General features: G+C 47.8%; 1 protein-coding gene across 3 annotated transcripts in view; it reads right to left on the reverse strand.

Annotated features, from left to right (window-relative positions):
• ERCC6L2 (ERCC excision repair 6 like 2) overlaps nt 1–20495 on the reverse strand; it is a 1198109-nt gene that overhangs the window by 155539 nt on the left and 1022075 nt on the right. The window lies entirely within an intron of this gene.

Here is a 20495-nt window from a genome sequence, read left to right on the forward strand (position 1 = left end):
ATGTGTGTTGAAGCTTAAAACCAGATAGAGTTAAACTAAGGTTAGCTTTTAAAAAATGATTCACACTCACAATCAACTATTGGTGGCATCGCTGTGGTGGAATCTGATGGTCTTGTAAAACAATTCCAAACTTATCAGAAGTTACCTGTTACATTAAATATCCCACTCATGTTGTTCTTGCTTTGGAAATTGAAACCATAATTTGAGTTAACCAAGTCATAAACTCTATGACCTGTGTTCAACACCATAGATATTTGCAGGGTAGTTGTATATTGTGTTTTTATGCTTTGAACATACCTATGCCACGTTTTGTTTTAACAAAACCTATTCTATTTATGTATCTTGTTTATACCATTTTCAATGGCATATTTATATTGTAAATGTGTATTTTTACAAATACTTTCTATGTACTGCTCGATATTGCTGCAGTTATTTAGACATATTAGATCTGTAAACAAGCTTACAGTGTCACTCACATTCCTCCACTCTGGAATCTTGCTTGTGCATAGCCTATAAGCCTAGCAAAAAGTATTTGCCTTATTAGAATAGAGTTAGCCAATGTCTTTATATCCATACTTATTAATGACATTGATCTGTATACCTGGCATTTTGTTACATTCCTACTTAGGTTTGGCTGCATGGTTATCTTGAATTCGTATAGCAACATTTGCTTCAGAGATAGTTTAAGCTAGCTTGTTACAATATTATATTCTGGAGCTTGTATGAACATTTTAACAAATAGATAATATCTAATAGTTATGATTTCAAAAGGGCCACCTGTTAGAGATGCACACAGACTCCTGTCTCATTTGTTTTGGCATTAGAACCTCTGACTAAATATATACAAGACAAAGTTTAGGAATGTTTAGTATCAATTTTGATAACACAGATTATAAAGCTTTAATTTTAACAGATGATAAGATGCAATGACCAATTCCAATAATGTTTAGGATTATAGGCTATAAGAAATTGAGGTTCTATTAATATCTTCTAATTGTTTTAGTGGACCTTTTATGGTTCAAATTTTTTTATTGTGTTATACTGTTTAACAATTTCACTCACCCACATCCCATGGTCCAGTGCGGAAGATAACTGAGATTCAAGGAGCTATTGGTAGGGGTGGTGGGGGCTAACTAGAAGGAGGATAGAGAGGGGGGGGGATCCCACCCTTAGAGCGTCACCATGGAGTAAACGGTTGAGGCAATGTGCAAAGTTAGTCACATGGTAATTATGGCTGGGACGGGTCGATCTCATTGTGTGGCTGGCCCTAAAAAGTGTAGGCTAACTTTGTACCAAATACTTTCCAGACTAGCAACCTCACTCATTGGTGAGTCATAGCACACACAGGCACATGTGGCATGCAAGTTCTCAAAATTCTTCCGCCAGGAAGCGTATAGAAGGTGCCCAAATGTTGTCAAACTGTGTGAGATTAATCTCCAGGGATGCCATTAGCTTCTCCATCCCCACCAGGTCACACAACCTGTGAAGCCAGCCGAAGTGAGGTAGCGTTTTGTCTGTTTCCCAGCTGGAGGTAAGCACCTGTTTAGCCTCACATAGGGCTAGTGCTATGCCTTTCACTTTGTAAGAGTGTAGTGGGTAGGTCAGTACATTGGGTCGTCCCAACAGAATGTAACTGGGGAAGCATGGGATGTCAGTGTGAAATATTACGTAGATGTCTTTCAATATAGCATGCCAGTATTGTTTCAATTTGGGACAGCGCCAGAGGAGGTGGGTTAGAGTGCGAGACTCTCCACAGTTGCATTAGTATTTGTTGAAGGTTCCTAGCTCCCATGATGCGATCCTGGCGGGGTGTAATACCAATAGTGAGTTATGTTGAGTAGGGTTTCTTTACTAGACACGCTTCAGGCAGAAGTACTGGTTCTGCAGAGGCTCTCCCACAATTCTTTGGCAGTGAAGAGCTGGTCAAATTCTGTTTCCCATCTCCTTTGTGCAGGGGATTTGACTGGTGAAGATGTGTTAAAAACTGTAGATGTCGGACAGGAGCCGCTTGTATTAGCGGGTGATTATCTATCTGTTTGCAATTGCGCGAAGGTCTGGAGGATGGGATCATCAAACAGATTGCCTATTCTTTTGACGTTTGCATCATGGCATGCCTAATACACCCTGCCATATTGGGCTGGTGGGATGTCGGGATTGCCCACAGAAGGTTTGAGCAGGGATTGGTGTGAGGAGAGTTGTATTTTGACCATTACTGTGGCCCAGGCTGTCACTGCAGCTCTCACCATAGGGGAGCCAGAGTATTTTACATACGTGGATTCTCGCCTGATTGAGAAAGCACCAGTGCTTTTCTGGAGGGGCCTGTACAGCAATATAATAATTGTAGAGGTGCGGTATGCCCAGGCCCTGTCTGCTATGGCTAGGTATGTTCTCGTCCTCACCATTTGCAGTCTTTTTCTCTCTAAATTAAAACTCAATTAGTTGTTGCAATTTTGCTAGGGCGTGATGAGGTTGTCGGAGAGCAGGGTCTGCATTACGCAGAGGATTTGGGACAGGAGTGCCATTTTGGCAGCTGTTATTTTCCCTAACCAAGAAAGGCTGGGTTTTTAACTTTAGATCAAACTTTGCATGCTAGGAGCTGCCCTGCTTTTTTGCCCCCGGTGTATTTTTGCTTGGTATGCAGAAATGCATATTCAGCTTTGTCGATATCTAGTGCCCTGAGTTCTTTCCTAGCTAAGTTTCAATCTCTATGGGCCTTGTGAGCCCTCTTTCATTTATGCTCCTTTTACAGGGCTTGTATACATCCCTCCTGGTCCACCCATTTAGCTTTCCTAGTCTTTTGTTGTTTTGGGCTGATGGGGCCAGAGTAGTCCGTCTAATCACTGCCTTCATGGCAGTGGGACTGGGGTCTCTGGTGTGTCACTGAGGTGTAGATATTGCTGAATGACATCTCAGATGTCCCGAAGGCTCAAAGGCTGACAGGACCTGAGCTAATGCCAACATTTTGAACTTCTCCTTCTGGAGGAAGAAGTTGACGTCCCTGAGATACAAGATAGGATGCAGGTCTTCGTCCTTGGGCACTAGAAAGTAGTGGGAGTAACAACCACAACCTAGTTCTGGGACAGGGACTCCCTCAATTGTTCCCTTGGCCGAGAGACCTGTAACTTCCTGATGGAGAAGGGCCAAGTGATCCTCTGACATGCGATGGAATGTTGGTGGCATGGAGGGAGGGTTAGTATTGAAGGGGAGGGAGGGGTAGTTTCGAAGGGGAGGGAGTAGCCTCTTCTAACTATCTGCAAACCACACCTGTCCGACATGATGTTGTGCCAGTGGGGGAGGTGATGGCAGATCCTGCTGCCCATTGGCAACTGGTGGCCCTGTAAGGTCGGACTAGGAAGGCTTAGAGTCTGCTGCAGAGGAGGCACTGGTGGCCTGGCCCACCCGCATGTCCCCAGACCAACAGCTTTGGGTCCCACATCCCCGGCCGTGCAGAGGCTGGGTAGCTTGCATCAGCCAGTGGCCCCGGGTGGAACTTGGTAGGGCACCCCTTCCATAGCCACGAAAGGGGCAAAAGTCAGACTGCACAGGACCAGAGGTGGCAGCGAGGCCCAAGGATCTGGCCATAGCTCTAGAATCCTTGAAACGTTCAAGCGCACTGTCTGCCTTGTCGCAAAACAGACGACTGCCATCAAATGGCACGTCCAGAAGAGTAGATTGGACATCCCCAGAAAAGCCAGTAGATCCCAGCCAGTCATAGCGCCTTAGGGCTACTGACGTAGAAATCGTTGTACCCAGTGAGTCGGCGTTGACCAGCCCATAGCGGATGGCGAACTTAGCTACGTCTCTCCCCTCTGCGACTTCACAGAAGAGCGTGACCCGGGCCTCCTCCGGACACTGTTGCAGCACTTGCGCAACCGTATCCCACACAGAGTGGGTGTAAAGGCCCACGAGACATACGTTGCTCACCGACCACAGTCCTAAGCTGGCGAAAGAAAATACCTTCTTTTCAAGATGGTCCAGCTTCTTGGATTCCCTGTCTGGGGGAGCAGAAGGGAACGCGCCTTTGGATGTTGAGGTTTGGACCACCAAGCTCTCGGGGATAGGGTGTTCGGCGAGGCAAATTGGGTCGCCCGGGGCCGTGGCATCGGGCAACATCCTATCCACAGGCGCGCCTGTGCTGGGCTTGGACCAAGTGCTCCGAAGAATGTCTGTGAGGGCCTCATTGAACGGCAGCAGGGGCTCCGAAGATGCAGCTGCCAGCTAAAGCACCTCAGTCAGGAGATTAGTCCTGACTGCCACTCTAGGAAGCTCAAAGCCCAAGGCCTAAGCCGCCCTACGCAACACCATAGCGTAGGAGGCTCGCTCCAATATGGCCACAGTAGGGACAAAAAGCATGCCAAGGTCTGGGGAGGTATCCAGACCACTGGCCTCACCCAACTCCTCTCTCCAGTCCGGCTCATCAAGCTGGTCTGCCAAAGGGTCAACAAACCCCTCCCAGTCCTCCTCACCTTCCTCTGGTTGCCACTCAGGGCAATAGGGAACCCCAGGGTAGAACAGTGGTACAAAAGTACCGGTAACGGCATCGGTCAATGCGGCTCCGTGTCCAAGTCAAGGGGGAGGCCGGTGTCAAAGCTGGCCGGTGACACAACTGGTGTTGGAAGTGGCGGAGGCATTGCCAGAGGTATTGGTGCCGGAAGAGGTGACGTGAGGTCGACCGGCATCAATCCGTATTCAGGCCTGGATCCCTGGGGGCCATACAGTGCCGGGCCTGTGCCGCCGGCATCGAAGGCCTAGATCCCCAGCCGAGTCTTTGGGACCAAAGGTGTACCAGCGGAGTTGGGCTGCCCAAAGATGGAGTGGAGAGCTTCATAAAATGCACAAAGCTGGGCAGGGGGTGCCCCGGCTCCCGGGAAGGGAGGCAAACCCGGAGCCATCCCAGTAGGCTCTGCGGGCGGAACTGAAGGACAACGACTTTCCGCGTCCCGTGTTGCGTTGGCCGACGGACGGGGAGAAGGCGAAGAGCAATGGTACTTCTTCGCCTTCTTCTTGTGCTTAGACTTACCTGAAGATGAAGACTTCAATGAGGAGTGATGGTGGTGACTCCGCGATCGGTCATGCAACCTCTCTCTCGACTGGGACCTCGAGCCGGAGGGCAGAGCTGACTGCCGGGCCTCCAAAAGCTTTTGGGACTGCTTCCGCGAAGACTTCAGGTTCATGGTCCGACAGTCGGAGCATGACTTCGGGTCGTGGTCGAGCTCCAGGCACCAAAGGCACAAGAGGTGCAGGTCCGTGACTGACATTAACTTGTGACATGAGTCACAAGGCTTGAAGCCGGTCTGACGATGGGACATCCCTACGTGCACCAGGAGTCGAACACCTCAAAAAAGTTTTTGACAAAAGTAAAAAAAATCACTAGTTAAATAATTACTAAGGGTACAGCTCTCTCCGGAACTGACGTAAGAGAGCAGGGGCTGTGCTACGTAGATACCGGGACGCCATCCCGGTGATTACGATGTCGATGGCGAACGCGGAATCGACCAACGCCACCTACTGACGCGCAAGGGCACTGCTGAGAAAAAATTCTCTGGATCCAGTTGGATACCTGGGGGTAATTCTAAGGTAAGGAATCTATAACTAATAGTCTCTTTCAGATAAGGTGATTCAATCTTTGGAAGAAGTCCTAGAAGCCTGTGCTAGATTAACCCATTTTTTGGACTCCAATAGTTTTTCCAAGGACAGCTCTCAGAAATAACTAACTCGGAGCAAGAAAATGAATGCGACGGCAAATGCCATTTTCTATGTTAATGTTGGTACTCAACAAGAATTCAGAGGTTTGAAAAGTAGATCCATAAGTCTGCTTAGCACAAAGTAATGAACACGTGGGCACACTGGGTTCTGTAGGTGGGGCATAGTAATTTTTCTGGATCAAATAAACAACTTACTTACCTTTGGTAACACTCTTTCGGGTGGATATTTGATCTAACCACAGATGCTTTACCTTTAGAATATTCTTCAGGTGACGTTTTTACAGTAGTGCTCCTGTGTGCCACTAGGTGGCATCGTGCAGTTCTACCTCAATTTTGTTCTGCCTGGAAATAATGGAATAGAGCCCCATAAAGGTGCCTATCCTGCATGCCGATGTCAATTTCTTGATCGACTTCTTCAGCGCCCTCATACACAGAGCATGAATTTCAGTACAAGTGTGCTGATCTCTAATTTGGGACTTTATTAGGTGGTAAAAAGAGACCATTCCATACAGCGGGAGGTGGTAGAGCAGTGAGAAATCTGCAGATAGATAGAGTATCCACCAGAAAGAGTGTTACCAAAGGTAAGTAACTTGTTCTTCTGATGGATAATTCTGACAGCAGATTCCTCAAATCTAGAATAAATACCAAAGCTGTACCTCTCCAAGGTGGAGAGTCAATGGAATGGGCTCAGACCAAAAAGGTTTGCAGGACTGAATGGGTAAAAGGCCCTTCCCCTTGGACCTGGGTGTCAAGGCAGTAGTACTTTGTGCATGTATGCAGTGGTACCCACATCTCAGCCTGGCAGATTTCAAGAACTGGTATTCTGCGCAGAGATACGCCTGATGGAGTGATTCTAGCGCTATACAAAACCACAAATAAATAAATAAATAAATGCAATGGTAGCAGACTTGGCCTAAGTGGAATACGTTCTCAGTACTTCCAGAGGCTGCTTCTTGATCAGTGCATAGCACGTCTTAATTCAGAGGTCAAAACAACTTGACAATGTCCTTTTCTTCATGGCCTTACCTTTCTTTGCCCCAGTCAACACCATAAAATACTGACTGCCCACCCTATGGTCTTTGGTGCAATCAATGTAAAAGCTAGAACCGCGTCTGGGGTCCAGCTGAAAGATTCTCTCCTCCTCTTTCGAGGGGGTGACATGGGACAAAGTAGGTTGTGAGGGTGATGGGATTACCCAATGTGACAATGCGTCATGACTGCAGGCAAAAAGGCTGGCCTGGTCCACAACACCAATTTATCTGAAAAATGATGTAGGATGGCTGAACAGACACAGAGCCCGGAGCGCTCTCACATTTCAAGCTGAAGCAATCACAATGAGGAAGATGTTTTCAAGAGTCAGATGATGCAACGAGAAGCTCTGTATTGACTCAATGGGGAAATGCACAAAGTAATGTCAGAACCAAATTAAGATCCCACTATGGTACTTGACTTCTGGCTAATGTCCAAAGACCTACACTCTTGGGCCAGAGAGGCTGCACATCATGCCCGCACATTGTCGGATCATGCCCCAGTCATGCTAACCCTCTCAGTACCGAAGCCCTACATAAAACCATTTGCATGGCGCCTCCCCCCTAATGAGCTACTAGATGCGGTATTTAGACAGAAGATCTGAAATCAAATAACAGAGTACTTGGAGCGCAACGCGGGGTCAGTCGACAGCGCCAGAAAATTGGGAGCCGTTTAAGGTGGTGACCGGCGGGTCCTGCATTGCTCTTCAATCTGGGGTGCTACGTGACATCCGGGGTAGTTTTGGATGGTTAGAAAAAGAAATACAAACATTGGAAACACAATACTTTCACTCACCTTCATCTGCAACATTAGGGCACATTCGTAGTAAATTAACAGCGTTCCAAAAGGAGGCGCTTAGGGAAACTAATTTCTTACACAAACATGTCACGGCGCGCAGATACGGTGAGGGAGAAAGGTCTGGAAAGACTTTAGCAAATCTCCTTAAGCCACCCAGAGGCTCAGAGTACATCACAACCCTTGTCACCCCTGCCGATGACATTGCGCTTACACCACCAGCCATCTGAGACGCCATGAGAAATTTTTACAAGCAGCTATACACCTCCCACGCCAACCCACCTGACTCTGTGCTGCAAGACTATTTTTATTCGATAGAGCTCTTGTGGCTCAGTAGGGCACATCTTGAATACCTGGACGTCCCATTTACAGTCAAGGATGTGCATCGGGTCATAAATATCCTGCCGGTGGACAAAGTCTTGGGGGGGCGGTTGGTCTTACGGCCACATTTTATAAGGAATACACAGAGATCCTCGCCCCTCACCTACTAGCAGTCTGTCAAGAAGCCTCGCAACTGGGGATTCTGCCCAGGTCCATGTAGGAGGCCATCATTATCACACTGCTATAGCCTGACAAGGACCCCTCGAAATGTGACTCATATCGCCCATTATCATTGATTAACCTAGACACCAACATTTTTGCCAAACTATTGGCCAATAGGCTCCAGCCGTTGCTCCCGTTAATCGTCAGACTGGACCAATCCAACTTTGTGCCGGGAAGATCCACGTCACATAATCTTAGGACACTATTTGCATTGATCCACTATCCCGCCACTCATGTCCTGGCAATCGCTGCACTCCCGGACGCCACTAAGGCGTTTGATTCCCTGGAATGGGGGTTCTTGTTCCCACTTCTCTACAGGCTGGGTTTGAGTCCCCTATTCATATAGCAGATTAAGCTTCTCTATACTCTGCCCACAGCGCGCCTCAAAGTTAATGGAATGATATCTGACCCCATAACTATCACCAGAGGAACGAGGCAGGGCTGCCCTCTGTCACCTTTATAGCAACTGAGCCATTGGCAGTCAGAATCCGGCAACACCACACAAATCGAGGAATCGGATTTACTACAAGGGGGCTCACCCGGTCAAAGTATGCGGCGACATCACTTTATATATGACGACAGAGTGAAAAGATGGAAATTTCTCCCCCTATCCTTGGCGGGCCGCATTGCTGTAACAAAGATGATCATCCTGCCCAAAGTATTGTATTTATTCGTCAACAGTCCTATTCCAATTACGGCGCACTTTTTCAAGCGCCTCAGATCACTCATGATCGAGCTGATCTGGGCGGGGGACAACCTAGGGTATCCTGGGAGATACTAACGCTGCAGCTGGCACTGGCACTAGGAGGTCTAGAAGCTCTGGACTTCACGCTTTATGCTTATAGTGCCCAGGCACAATATTTACATTTTTGGGTACACCCCATACCTTTCCAGCCTCATGTGGCAATTGAAATAGACAGGGTAGCACCTCTCCCCCTAAGGACAGCACTCTATAAAACATACAAACGCCCGTGCAATGAAGTAGACACCACAGAAACCTTCCAATGGCCCTGGGGAGGTTTGTGCAAAAGGGCAAACACTGACATACTCTGTGCTCCCTCCATGCCGCTGGCAAATAACCCACTGTTCCCTTCCCTCATGGACGACAAGGCACAGGCATATGCGCAATCACACCACAGCAAGACTAGCCAGGAATGATACCCAGGGGACAGTATTTTCACGCTGCAGCAAATGTGTGGCCCTGCACCTCATTCAGCGCTAGATTTGCTATTATACTATCAGCTATGCGCCTCATGCCGGAGTAGATTTAGAGCATTTCCAACCCCACCTCAGACGTTGCCTGCACTCAAAAACATAATAACCGTGCAATAGGGTCGGAAAATAGTCTCTCACATCTACACAATATCACAGAGGGACTTTCCCATAGTAGTGACAACATCAAGTGGTGCATGGGAGGCGGACCTAGGGGTGAACATCACTGACGAGCAGTGGACTTCAGTTGCAGACAGTTGGAGCAGCTGTCTCCTAACTATCGCCTTAGGCTCATTCACTTCAAATAAATTCACCGCCTTTACAGTACTCCCACACAGCTCCATCGGATGGGGCTGCGTTCTGATAATAACTGCTGGCAGTGCAGGGCTTCCCAAGCGACCTTCCTACACCTGGCTTGGAGGTGCAGGCCTGTGGCCAACTTTTGGTTGAAAATACTGTATCACATCAAGAACATAACGGGGCAGGAGCTGCCTTGCCCACCACTGGTGGCACTGTTGGGAGTAGTACAAAGCACACCACCTCAGTCGAGGAAGCTCGCAGCAATGCTACTGCTGCTGGCCAGGAGACAGTTGGCCTTGCACTGGGGCGCTGCTTCCCCCAGACAGCGAGGGAATGGGTCAAAAATGTTACATACTATGGGGATCAATTGTCTTGTTATTGGGAACTCTTACCCGCGCAATCCCGCCTAAAGTACATCTGGGGCCCATTCACAAGTTGGCTAGGTTCCGCTGCTGAACACGACCCCTAATACAACAAACACTGGACACTGGACCTCGGTCTGCACTGAGCAAAAGGTTGGGCTAAACTTTGTTGAGGCTGTATTGCATTATGTTATGACCTGCATGTCACGAGATGAAGGAGTGAACCACTGGACTGTATTCTATCTAATGTGATGTGGATGCATAACACTATTATATTGTGTATCTTTGTATCCCTGGAGGGCCGGCTGTCCCGATAGCTCTGTAATGTATTGCATTTTTGTGTTACTGTTTATTGTCTTATACAAAATGCAAATAAAACCAATTTTTTAAAAAAGTTCCCACTATGGCATCAAAAAAAGTTTTAGAGGGAACATTTGCCTGGAACCTTTAATGAATTGCATCACAACATGTGTTTAAACAACAGCAGTTGATCCACCGCACGCAAAAAGGCCAAAAGAGATAACAAATAACCTTCAATTGTACCCTTTGCAAGACCTTGCAGGGACAAAGATAAAACAAACCAACAACACCCACAACAGGTTGGCTTGTAGGCGTCTGTATTGCAGACTTCACACCAGGCCACAAATTTGTCCGAATGCTCGGAGTAAATAGATTTCATAAAGGGATGCCAGGCTGCGAGGATAAAATCTACCACCTCAAAAGGTAGATCAAACAGAGACAACTGCAGCCACTAAACTTCTACGCATGGAGCTGTACATTGCGCAGGCTCGGGCAGAACCCTGCCCTGTTGCTGAAACAGAAGATCCTCCCAAAGCTGTATCCTGAATGGAGGACAAATGTTCATTCCCTGAAGTTCCAGGTACTACACCCTCCTGGCCCAATATGGAACTACTAGGATGACTTGGGCCTGGTCAACTTCAGAACTCCAGGGAGGAGAGGCAGTGGTGGAAAGGCATACAGATATCATGTGCCTCACTCTACCCTGAATGCATCTCCTAGAGAAAGCGTTTTTGGGAACTACTCGAAGACGTTTTGACAGTGCTCATTCTCGACAGTGGCGATAAGGTCTAGCCAGAGCTCTCTTCACTGTTGAAAGCGGTCCTGTGCCACCTTAGGATGCAATCTGTCAGGAGTGAGTGAGATAAAATTTCTATAGCGCTTATGACCAGACAGAAGAAAGCACAGCAAGGTATTGAGTGGCACTGAAGAGGTGGGTTTTAAGCAATTTACGGAAGGTTAGTAAGTTGGATTCCCTATGGAGAGTGAGGGGAAGGGAGTTCCAAAGATTGGAAGCATTCAGAGAAAAGGAGCGTCCACCCCATCTGGATCTTCAAACCTACCTTGTAGTAGCAAGGAAGGCATCGCTGGAGCGAAGACTCCTGGGAGGTAGGTAAGGGGACACCAGAGGATGAATAATGCCAGGTCCAGTTTTCCAAATAGCTCCATGGGCAAGGCACATAGCCTTAAAATGTATTTTAGACTTGATGGGAAACCAGTGAAGTGTCCTCAATGCGGGGCTCGCAGACTGCCTCGGGGAATCTGGAGGAGTAGGCGGGCCGCACAATTCTGGATAACTTGAAGATTTTTTACAGTGGCAAGACGGGCGCCCAAATATAGGGCGTTCCCATAATCCAGTCGAGACAGGATAAGGGCTTGCACCAAGATCCTGCGTGCCTGAAAGGGGATTAGAGGTAGAATTTTTCTTAACATCCTCATCAGGCCAAAGCAAGTAGCTGAGAGCTTGGCAGCTTGATGATTGAAACAGAGGGTACTGTCAAGCCAGATGCCCAGGCTCTTAATCTGCTGCTTTGGAACGGGCATAGTGCCAAGACAGGTCGGCGAGGATAGCATCAGAGAGGGTGAAGGTGATTTGTCCAAGATTATTCTTATCACCGTTCAGCTTAAGGTGGGGTAGTTCCATCCATTCGGCTACCACCACTAGGCAGGTGCCTAGGGTGCAGGATGAACCCTCCGGGTGGTTTAATGCCAGCAGCAGTTGGGTATCATCTGCATTGGTAATGATGTAAATTTCGAATGGAAGTACTATCCCTGCCAATGGAGCCATATAGGTGTTAAAAAGCATGGGGCTCATGGAAGAACCCTGCGGAACCCCACAGCTGAGAGGCCACTGGCTAGATGTTACAGTATCCTCAATAACCTGAAAAGACCGATCCTTTAAGAAGGACTGGAGCCAAGTGAGAGCCATGTGTGCATGATCTGAGAGATGCCCTGATGTTCCAGATAGCTTCAGAGGGACTGAGCCTCTTGGCACAGGACCTAGGAACCCTCTCCACCCTATTTGTTGCAGTACCACATGGCGGTGGTGTTGTCCATGAGAACCTGCACTGGCCTTCTCTTGACTAATGGCAGGAATGCCATCCACGCCAGGTGAATGTCCCATAATTCCAACAGATTTATGTGGAACTGGGTTTCTGCAGGTGGCCAGAGACCTCTGATCTCCACCTTTCCCATCAACAGCCCAGAAGGTATGCATCTGCCGCCATCGTCAGCTATGGGTATGGAAGGGAGACCATCAGCTGGTCAGGTTGTAATTGAGCAGCCACCACTGCAGATCTTTTGCAGTCTTCTCCAAAACCTGATGGAATTTGACAGGTTTCTTTGGTACTGGGACCAATGAGACTTCAGATCCCCCTGCAAAGCCCACTTATGCCATCTTGACAAGTAGAATGCAGGGGGTCAAAGTTGATGAAGCCTCATAATCACCTCAATAAGACCCAGGCGAAGGATGAAACATCTGGATCATGGCCTGAATAACTTGGACTCATTGATTCAGAACGAAAGCCAGAAAATGCACTGTATGTAGAATGGCTCAGATGACATGGAGCCTCTGTGCTGCAGTCAAGTGTGACTTCAGCATGTTGACCCTCAACCCCAACAATGCAAGGAGGCTCCTCATTGTCTGGGTGTTGTCAACAACTGACTGCGGTGAGTTGCCTTGAACAGCTATCATGAGTAAGGGGAAGACTGGTACCCCTCACTTCTGAAGGTATGCTGTGACTACCGCAATCACTTTTCTGAACACCTGAATGGAACTGTGGAGGACGAAAGGGAACATGTCAGAATGAAAATTCTCTTGAACCCCTCTGAACAGCAGGTAACTCCTTAGGGCCTGCAGTATGGAATATAACAAGCATTTACAATGCAATGGTTTTGCCTTTGTTAAAGTTAGAGCTATTGGCATTGCTCTTGACATTATTTTTATTTATGTTTTTTGTAAACATAAATAAATGACATTGTCCTTTACAATGCCAATAGCTTAATCTCTTGCCCCTCTTCATGAATGATGAGATTCTTTAAAAGATGTCGGTATTTGTCTAATAAGGTTCCTTTTAAAGTTAAACTGACTGCTTGGAGCTAAGGAGTGGGTGTTTCCCATTGAAGTCGATTCACTTCTGCGGTTCTGGGGAGAAGCCGTTCAATTACTGGTTGCAGGGCACCATTTATGTATTTTGTCATTTATGTTTCTGCTGCATGCAATGCTTAATTTGAACCAGTGGTTGACGGTGGGGCCCACAGGCTCTCATTTTTGCAGACTGGCACTTATTTTCTTGCATCAGACATTTACTGAGAGCAAGAGAGGGGAAAATACACAAAAAGGAAAGAAGGAGGAAGAGAAAAAAGAAAGAAAAACATTGCAAAGGGATAAAGCAGGAACCTGCAAGAGTTGCACTTTACAAATACTGACTAAGATATAGGGGGCGGGAGTGCCACGTGGTGGATTAGAGAGGCATGAGCTGGATTTAACACTACAAAGCCTTGGTGATTGGTGTACCACATTTAATAGCGCAGGCCACAGACATTCGAGCAGAGCTTTGGGAGCCCGCACTGATTCTTTTACAAAATAAGCACTGGCTGCATGTGGTTGGATGACGCCATAATGCTCTTATAAGTCTTCAAAGCTTTGAGCCTGGCTTGCTTCCTGCTGCACATTGCAGCGCACACTGCAGGCCTGCAAACCTCAAGCACTTCAGAGACAGGCACTTTGCTACAGGTGAACCTGATTTTGGGTGGTGCACTGCCAGTAAACAGAGTGCTCAGGAGTCCAGACAAAGTGTTCAAACAGCTGTTTAAAGCAGCACCACGCCACAGCTGCACCTCTTCTATGTCACATGTAGTGGTAGAGAAGGAAAACTTCTAGGCAACAACGGAAAGTGTGGCCTGTTAGTTCCTTTTGCACAGACAGTCCTGCAAAGTGGCGCAAGGGGGCTTGTAAATCTGCCCCAGTGTGTGTGATGGCACAGCGCAGGGCGTTCAGTGGGGGCCCAACCCTGAATGGAGCCCCTTGTGTCCGATGTTCACTTTCTTGGTAACTCACGTACCGAATCACGACATGAGACACCCCCCCCCCCCCCACACACACAGGCCCCGTGTCATCTAACTTTCGCTCAGGCCAGTTGTGAGCAAAAGAACAATGGATTGGATCGCTACCCGAGCTACTGCAGGTGTCTAGAGTTATTGCAAGCAGCCTCTCATTCCCTTTTGTGTGTTTCACTGCAGCAAAGGTACCATTTAGGAGTGATGCTGTGCAAAGGGCAAAGCAGACGTGCAGTAATTACTGCTGAGGGCAACTGCCTCCATGTGATCTCACAGCAGCGGTGCCCGTCCCTAATTTAACCTTGGACCAGACATTAGCATATTTGCCAACCCTACTGAATTAGGCACAAGACTACTGCTCTTTGGTAATTTATCCTCCTATTGATTTAGCATCGCATTCCTGCAGCTTTTTCAAGCCCTCCTGTCAGCCTGCAATCAGATCTGATCGTGGTGTCCTGAGAGCTGGCACAAAAGTGGAGACCAGTTCTCCGCTGCAAACACAGAAAGGCTTGCAGCGAGAAGCTGAGCTGCAAAATGACATTGTGTGATACACCGAGTGAAAAAACAGGGCTTGCTAAACATCAGTCAGTGGAAAGGTATTGGGGTGGGGGGGGAGGAGTGAGAGACCCTGTGAGTGCAGGGGGCAGGGCTTATGGTTGCCCCGGATTTACCTGGACAGTCCCAGGTTCCCTGACACTTTTCTCAATTTAATAATAAATACATGTCTTGGTTTTCGAGACAAAAGTCAAGTCATTCTGCAAAGCAGAACACAATGTATGCTCTCGTTTCCAAAGGCACCTCTAAAGTCTGACTAAGTGTGTCTTTCTTTCTATAAGGAAGTGCAAGAAAAGGCCAGCTTTACCCTCTCAGCAGAAGGGAGCCAGATACGGGCGGGTGAAGAGGGCTAGCACTTTCTCGGCTTGAACCTTTCCATACAAATACATACTCTCTCGCCAGAATAGGTACACACATGCGACACTCAACCCAGCAGATGCACAACAATCACCATCCAGCATTCTTTTGCCTGCCACATGCTCACTCACACACGCTTCCAGCCATCACTCCTGCTTTACACGTAATGTAGAGACGGTGCTATCTAGCATACCCTCAGACACGTGCACACACATCTCCGAGCCCTTTCTTTTCCACGCACACATGCAGTGTATTTATTCTATGTGCACCGACACCTTGTGTGGTCTCAATCTACATATGAACTGCAGTTTCTTTTTACTATCTCTCTTCCTCCACATGCACATCCTATGTCACCCCCGCCCCCACCTCCAGCGTGAGAGGGCCCAAGTGCAGCTGTCGCCCACACCCTGCTGACCTGACCCCGGACTCGTCTGAGAGGGCCCGAGTGCAGCTGTCGCCCACACCCTGCTGACCGGACCCCGGACTCGTCGGGGTAAGCACAGCACAATGGAGCAGTAGTCGTCACAGCACAGCACTGTGCAGCCCCTGGACTCGAGCGGGGTGAAAACAAGGCGAGCCTCGGAGTACTCACAGCATCACCAGCAGCATCCCGGTGCCCGAACATGCCCCCTTCACCGCCATACTCCAGCAGACACCTCGGGCAGCAGACGCGATCCACTGCACGCCGCGGCTGTCTCCAGAGCAGCGTCAGTGCCGCCGGGGAGAGCCCTGGGGCTTCCAGGTTGGAGACCCCGAGGAGGGAGAGCCCAGGAAGGGAGGGAGGTTCAAGGGCTAGGAGAACAGATCCTGGAGTGGAACAGCTGCGCATGCGGTGCCCCCGGGTACGGTCTGTCAGTGGGTCGAGGCTCTGGCTGCCCCTAGTCGTCCCCAGCCGTGAAGTGCCTCCCGCTGCCAGGAAAGTTCAGCCCGCTCCTGCAGCCGCCTGCAATTCCCAGCAGAGGCGACAACAGCCACCAGGAGACACAGAGGAGCCGTGGAAAGCTCAACCAGCAGGGGTAAGGACGACTTCTTCCGGCGGACACGCACACAACGCCCACCGCCGCGAACAGATCCTGGAGTGGAGCAGCTGCACCTGGAGAACGGGAGGGGGGGTGCGGGGGTGGGAACGGACACACGGGTAGCGGGAGGGAGCCTCCCCTAGCCCCAGCACGGAGGGTAAACAAACAAACCTGGACTTCGTCGTCACGGAAGGCCACGCCAATCCTTCTTCTGTGGCCACGCCCACGGAAGAAAACACAGGAACGCCTCCCAATCTGGTCCGTGTTGACGGACAGCACTAGTGTTAATGGATAAGCAGGAAGGCGAGGCGATTCGGGGGCGTGTTTGGCCAGAATGACGTGCAACAAAGTCGATCCCACATAAGATAACCACGCCCATGGAAAAAATCTCGGGAACGCCCCCGAATCTGGTCCGGCCTTGACGGACAGATCTCTGTTCCAATGGCTAGCCTCCATTTATGGAGCTAGCCAATGGAACAGAGGGCGTATTCAAGTGTCCCTTACTGAAAACTTCAGATTTCTCCTGGGGGCGGAGCTAAAGCTCCGTGCCCCAGGCAAAACCTAAAAATGGGCGTCCTGTGGGTCTATTGCTACCATCCAGTTCCCTGGATCCTGTAAGATGCTTGAATATATCCTTCTGCAGGAAGAAATTAAGATGGTGAAGATATAAAATAGGACAACGGCCTCCTCATTTTTAGACAATAATGGGAGTAGCACCCAGTTCCGATTTCTGATGCCAGGACTATCTCTACGGCTTCTTTTGCTAAAGCAGCCTAAACTTCCTGCTGTAAAATGAACAAATGCTCCTCCGGAAGCCATTTCCATCTAGGTGGAAGAGATAGTGGGATGGAAAAGAATGGCAGGAAATAGCCCTATTGAAATATATGCAGAACCCACCTGTCAGATGTTATAGTCTGCCACTGATGGAGAAATGATTAATTCTGCTCCCACAATGTGGTCATGCCTGATAAGGGCAAACTAAAGTGGCTTGGAGACTGACGTCGGAGGGACTTGGGACTGGTAGGGTCGCTGTCCCTGTGGGCCTAGATGCAGCCTGTTGGAACTCCTGTTTTACCCCAAAAGGACTAGGGTGCCTGTTGTTAGGATTGTGGACCTTGACACACCCTGCTGGCAAAGCCCCTAGCGATGCATCAAATGGGGGAAATTGTTGTGAATACTATGGGTGAGGAGAGACCGACAAAGTGCGCAGTGGCTCTTCATTTTTTAAACCACTCAAGGGCGGTGTCAGCATTCTCAGTAAATAGGCGAGACTGGTCAAAAGGCATATCCATGAGCACCACTTGAAAATCATCCAAAAGGCTTGGACATCTCATTCATGCGTTGCACAGGAGACTTACACTAGTTCCAACCGCGCTGCCAGGCCTGAGTGTACAGTATATTTGGCAAGTAAGGATGTTGGATTTCACCTCAACAGAAGGCAATTTCAAAGCAAAAACTTCAGCCTCTCACCTGCTTACTTTGGCAAATAAAGTTGTCTTTCTTGTTGAAGAACCCTGCACCATGTCAGGGGTAGTGTCCAATTCACTTTTCTCTTGTAGTGCCAAATAAAATTGCTATTATCATATTGTATAGGAAATTCATCTCCATCATCACCAAAAGCGAACTGACTCTGGTCAGAGTGAGACCTGAAAAATTGTTGGAGCACTGGAGGGCAGCACCTAGGCAAAGGAACTGTCTTATCAGTGAGACTTTAATGGGCGTGGCAGCGTCAGAGCTGTTCTGGAATGTCACTTTGGCCAAGAATAAAATCTTTTTGGTTAAGAGTGACAGGTCAATGGGATTAACGTCCACCTCCTGCGTCGGCTTAGTTGGACCTGGCATTTACGTGGCAGGAACTGGCATGGATCACTGTGCTGGGTGTGTATTGGCTCTGATGTCGGAGTTGAACCCGAAGTGAGTTCAGAAGTCAAAGTCACCCAATGGGCGCTCTCTGCAGATCCGTGGTGCCAAAAGCACAGCAGAAGGGTCGGCAGGGTGCCAAAAATGTAAAACATGGCCTCCTTAAATGCTTCAACCTGTTGTGGCATCACTGATGGCCACAGAAATTTGGGGTGCATCAGAATCTGTAAAAGAACCGGCTCCTCGGTTTAAGACTGGGAGAAAGACAGAAGGACACGTTGATGTCCTTGCAACTTCTCAGGAGGAAAGCTTGGATTTTTCATGCTTCTTTGTGAAGTGGTCTTACCTGAAGATTCGGATCTTGTTAACGGGGTGGGTACTGGTTCATGTTTTGCGGCTTAACTTAAATTCCTTTTAATTTGTTCCAGGTTACCTGGCTAAACCGCTTTAAGTAGACTCAGATTCTCACTCACTTCATTACCCATCCACTTGACAGCGTTTTCACAGATGCTGTCATCGTCGGTCTTAAAATCTATGGGAGAAGGGAATGGAATGGAATGGAATGGAAAGTGCACATATTCCTATTAATTTTTCTGAGCTACGCTAAGGTTTTTTTGTATCTCTTTTTTTGGGTTAATCCCTTTCTCATTCTATTCCTTCATGTACACTTTTAAGCCTCTATTTCTCCTTTAAGCCATTCTTGGAGTCCTCTCTTTCACCAAGGGTCATTTTTATCAAATTAGATGTTTATCGGTTCTCTGACTGAGATAGGGAGCTAAGATTTCTCCCCCTAAGGCTCTCTAATTTTTTCCTTCTCTTATAATGTCTTTTCCTCATACTTTTTTGTGTGATTGCTTTAGGGTCCAAAACAACATAAAATGCTTTCAATTATTCAGATGTAAAAAACACAAGTGCTAATCCTGCCTGGAATATTTTGTGTGGCACTTAGGGCAGAAACTGAAGGGAGTCTTTTCCATCACTTTGTGTGGATTGAGTGGAAAAAGATGGCATCGAATTTGGAAGGCAAAGTCGGTTCGATCCCAAGCCCAGTCAGGCGGAATGAAAAATGTGGAGAAAACCTGTCATTGGTTGTCTTTTGAGTGTTATCTGTCAAAGGTTTATGAATCAGGGCGATGGAATGGCCTTGTGGAAGGTGTTGAAGCTTTGGTCCAGGAGCTCCAAGATAGACGTCTGAACCCGATGGCAGAGAAACACAATCTAACAAAGGGGCTGATGACCATGTGCATAGAGAACATAGAGAATAATGTCAAATGTGCTGGTACAACATCCATAGTCTTAACCCCCAAAAACTGGGCTACAAATCAAATAGCAAAAATTAAAGGAAATGCACTATACTGTAGAAAAATCGGTCGAGATTCTTGCAAACCGAAACTGAGAAGTGAGGCAATCCCAAATGGAATTTCGAATATTCAATTCAATCCAAGATTGGTATAAGATTCCCACAAAACGTAGAAAGATATGCTTAAAACATCACTTGAACTGTGGAGATGCGGGCAACTGCACTGCACACTATTCATATATCAGAAGACCGCAGAGACATATTTAGGTTATGGACAGCAGGAGGAGTCACACTCATTGAATTTGTATCCATCTCCACACCCATGCCATGACAGTTGATTTTACAATACCGATTTGCCGTCAATGACAACCCTCAAGCGCAGTCTATTATCCACATCACTTATTGAAGCTAAACTGTGCATTCTCCAGCACTCTCCACACTTACCCACAGATGAAGGAGGGTTTACTGAGCTGCATGAAGTTGCTTCATATTAACAACTTAGATATAAAGTACAGGATAAGGCATAGGTTTACCTCCAGATCTGGTCGCCACAATAAGGCATTTATCTGATAAACATGCTCTACAATTATATGTAGCTGCAGACAGCTATATGACTGTATATATCTGGCACAAAGGTTACTGCGATGTCCCATCCCAAACGAGGATGAAGAGTTGCAATTGCTGATAATTAATTCGTTTGATTATTGATGTTCAACAATGTAAAAATCTGCCTTTCCCACCACCCTTCCGCCTCACCGCCCTTTTCACTGTCTTCTCTTCACGCAAGCCTCATGCTTCTGGCTCTAGAAACAATGTGAGGGCCAAGATAGTTACAGTTTTTCTTAACATTTGATAATGATACTGTTTATTAGTCTGTTTCTAGAAGGATTGTTATTGCCTAGTCTCTCATGATTTCTTGTGCCGCCCATGGAGCGGTCCCCAGAAAACACAACCGATGGGGGTTTAGTGAACTGATGCTCTTTGCTTAGAGTGACTTGGCTACAATGCACTCACACAAGGCTCCTTTGGACTGGGGTGGAATGGTATGCTTGACAATGAAGAATTGTAATGCCCTTACGCCTGACAACGTTTTTGGAGTTGA

This window comes from Lissotriton vulgaris, chromosome 3_1 (assembly GCF_964263255.1).
Source record: "Lissotriton vulgaris chromosome 3_1, aLisVul1.2, whole genome shotgun sequence".
Taxonomy (NCBI): Eukaryota; Metazoa; Chordata; class Amphibia; order Caudata; family Salamandridae; genus Lissotriton; species Lissotriton vulgaris.